Raw genomic sequence first — 4,023 nt, 5'->3', positions numbered from 1 at the left:
AGAATCTGTTTAGGTGAAATTTAAGTTCCACATCGGAGCACTAGGCGGCTGAAGCCACGGCTGTGGGTCTCTGTTAGGGTTGAGCGTCGAAAATGATAGAAGGTAGGGATGAGAGAGCGACGAGTTGTGTCTCGTTGAGGAGAGATGAAATGATTTAGGTTAAGCGTTTCACCCTAATCTTCCAATATATTCCAGCGACCAAAACGACGTAGCTTTAATCAGCACCAAAACGAATTATTAGCATTTTAGGACCTGCTATATTTGTAATCTTCTGATTTCGTCATTGATCAAAGTTTACTTTTTTATGATTCGAGTTGTTAATTTATTTTTATTTTATGTTTTGATCACCGTTGTTTTGATAATGAACCTATTGATTGATTTGACCAAGTGTGATTTATTAGTTTATTTACATATAACCCTTGTTAATTTCATTAATTTCATTTTGCATAATTTGTATGCTACCTTCATGTGCATAACTTAACCCCTATCACATAATTAGATTAAGTGTTTAGGGTTTAGGGCTTAAGGTTTAGGGTAATCTAACATGTGTTTAATTAAATGAGCTTTTATTTTTCTTTTAGTACCCTATCACATAATTATATTAAGAGTTTAGGGTTTAGGATTTAAGATATAGGGCTTAGGGTTTAGGGTTTGGGTTTAGGGTGTAATCTAACACGTGCTTAATTAAATAAGCTTTTATTTTTCTTTTAAAACCCTATCACATAATTAGATTAAGAGCTTAGGGCTTAGGGATTAGGGATTAGAATTTAGGGTTTAGGGTTTAGGATGTAATCTAACATGTGGTTAATTAAATGAGCTTTTATTTTTGTTTTAGTAATATACAATGTAACAATTGGACTTGAGTTGCTTAATTAAAAAAATTAAAATTTGAGAATAGTTGTTTTATAGAATTTTTAATATCAATAATGTATTTTTAATAAATTTTTTATAATGTAATTTTTAAAAATATAAATTTTTCGAGCTGCTCACGAGCTTTTCGAGTTGAATATCGAGTAGCTCATTTCGGCTCGTTAAGAAATCAAGTCGAGCTCGAGCTCGAGTCGAGTCCATACGATCCGAGTATTTATCGAGCCTTGATCGAGTCGATCTCGAGTAACTCACGATCTATTTCGTATCATTTACAGCCCTACGTCTAACATCATGATTAAAATCAGATTTAGGAATCAATTATACGTGGGAAAGTTTAAAGCATCCTCGCAACGATTAAAATTAATATCTTTAACTGGGTCAAATGTGATATCGTTTTTCAAAATAAAACAATAAAGTGTTAATAATATTATAATACACAAGATAAATAGATAAGTAAATATTGTTAAAAATAGTTAAATAAATTAATTAACATGTTAGGAAAATATTACAAGAAATACGAGTTACACGGGCTCCAACCCCTATTTTTTCAAAGTTCACAATTTAATCCTTATCAAAATTAAACTTGATTTCTTGATACTCCAAATTAGGAATAAAAAACATAAACGATGCAACTCACATCTCCACTGCCTTCTTCATCATTCACACGTGGATCCGTCACTACCAATAAAGAGAAGGTTAGAGAGGAGGAGAAATTTTCAAGAAAAAAGATTTCAAGTTTTTGTTTGTTTAGAAAGGGTGAAAAAAGTTAACAATTTTGTTGACTTGTCATGTCAACAATCTAACAGATGTTAATGTCCGAGTGACCAAAAGGTTATAATTCGAAAATGTTAAGTGTCCAAAACAAAACTTTTAAAAATTGGTGACCAAAATGCAATAGAACAAAAATAAAGGCACTAGTATATTACCCTAAAATGATTTATAGGAAATAAATTGACAAGTCATTTTTTTGAAAAAAAATTGCTACGTTAACTTGTAGAATGATTTTCACCGACTATTTTTTTCATAAAATATTTTATGTAAAATAAACATACCCTAATTTTATGTTATTTCTACATAGGGATGGACATGAGTTGGGTTTCGACCAACCCGACCCGACATGACCTAAATATATACCCTCCACCAGACTCGATCCTAACCCGATTTTTTGAGATAAAATTCAATCTGATCTGACCCGACTTGAATAATAAAATATTATTTTTATTCAAAAAATAGTGATTTAATTGAAAAAAATAAAATGTAGAGGTATGTTATTGTAATTATTCCTAAATATAATGTAAAATTATATTTTTTCGAGTTAGGTCGGGTCATATATTTTTCACCCTAAATTCAAATCTAACTTGGCCTGAACATTTCTTTTAAAAAATATGACCCGATCCAAACTCGAATCAGTTTGTATCGAAACCCATCAGATTCAGGTACTATGTCCATCCCTATTTCTACACGTTGATGTCACGTTTTAGGCAATGTGCCCTTTTTGATATGAAATCTACTAAGTTTATCTTTCAAAAATAAATAAAACTACTGCGTGAAATGATTGAATTAGAAAAAATTACTTGAAATATAATGGGAGAATCCCATTGGTTGGCTGGATATCCCACGGATCGGCATCTTTGATTCAGTCAATGGACGGCTGAGATCGTATCCTGCAGTTCTCAACAAAACCGATTAAAAGAACGAATCTTATTTGTCATTTCCCATCACACACGGATCATCCATTGAATAAAACATCAGCCGTCCATAGCTCAATTAATCGACGGTTCCGATAGAATATTCAGTAAAAAGAACAAAATTTAAAATTTCACTTATTCCCGCTGCTTTCCAATTACCCCCTATATATTATAACCCATAATCTATCCATCTCCGCCATCAAAACTCTTTCTTAAAAAATACCGCACTTTCTGGCAAATTAAACGCTCTCAATTCATCTTAAAGTCGTCGTAGCAATGGCTCGTACCAAGCAAACAGCTAGAAAATCAACCGGAGGAAAAGCTCCAAGGAAGCAGCTTGCAACAAAGGCCGCTCGGAAGTCGGCTCCGGCTACTGGCGGAGTGAAGAAGCCTCATCGTTTCAGGCCAGGAACCGTGGCTTTGAGAGAAATCCGTAAGTATCAGAAGAGTACAGAATTGTTGATCAGGAAGCTTCCCTTTCAGAGGCTGGTGAGGGAAATCGCTCAAGATTTCAAGACCGATCTGAGGTTCCAAAGCAGCGCCGTCGCTGCTCTGCAAGAAGCGGCTGAAGCTTATCTCGTTGGACTCTTTGAAGACACTAATCTGTGCTATCCATGCTAAGAGGGTTACAATCATGCCCAAGGATATCCAGCTAGCTAGGAGAATTAGAGGCGAAAGAGCTTAGATTGATTGTATCTACTCGATTTAGTATAAAATTAGGAAAAATCTAGGGTTTCGTTTCGTATGGTGTAATTTGCTTTCTCGGCAAGATCTGGATGTATGGTGGAATTTTAATTAAGGTCTTATGTTTAGTTGGTTCAAATTGGGCTTATATTTATTAGTTTAATCTTCATAATTTTATCAATTTCCCGGAACTTATTTGGTTTAACTTCTTCCACTTCATGTCTTCTAAACTACACCCGTTCGCGTAAACCCAAGGCCCCACTTCCCTAGTTCGTGGAATCTAGCTTCATGTGGCTCCAGCTCCTCCCATCCTGGTTCCTTGACTCGCTTACCCCATCTCCGGCTCGGCCGGTGATGGGATCAGCTTGCTGAGGACGTTGGAAGTTTTGTACCATCCCAGGAACCGGTAAACATCGCATTGATTTCGGAGGTGGCGAGTTTGTGGTAAATGAGCCAATTTTTAGGAGATTTGGGAATGTCAGGATGATCAGTAGATTGAATCTTGTGACTTATAGAGGGCCTACCATGGTTACCAATACCCTTCATGCTGCTGCCATTTTGTTCAAGGAAGCTGGTCACTGGGATTGGTTTATTAACTTGAGTGCCTCTGATTGCCCTTTGGTTACTCAAGATGATATTTTTGAAGATTTTATTAGCAACTACTTATTTTGTTATGGTTTTATTTGTGGGTTTGAGCTGTGAATTGTTGCTAATTTTAGATTTATTCTGGGTTTGATTTGGTGGGTTTTAATTTGAACTTCAAATCTGGGAAGATTTGATT

At 35.1% G+C, this 4,023-nt stretch overlaps 1 pseudogene; it reads left to right on the top strand.

Annotated features, from left to right (window-relative positions):
• The first annotated feature begins 2,741 nt into the window (after positions 1-2,741).
• On the top strand, positions 2,742-3,381 carry LOC120134163 (annotated as a pseudogene).
• Positions 3,382-4,023: the final 642 nt, after the last annotated feature.

This window comes from Hibiscus syriacus, unplaced genomic scaffold, assembly GCF_006381635.1.
Source record: "Hibiscus syriacus cultivar Baekdansim isolate YM2019G1 unplaced genomic scaffold, ASM638163v2 tig00110597_pilon, whole genome shotgun sequence".
Lineage (NCBI taxonomy): Eukaryota > Viridiplantae > Streptophyta > Magnoliopsida > Malvales > Malvaceae > Hibiscus > Hibiscus syriacus.
Note: the sequence above shows the minus strand (reverse complement) of the source record. Positions and strands in the feature narration are given on the sequence as shown.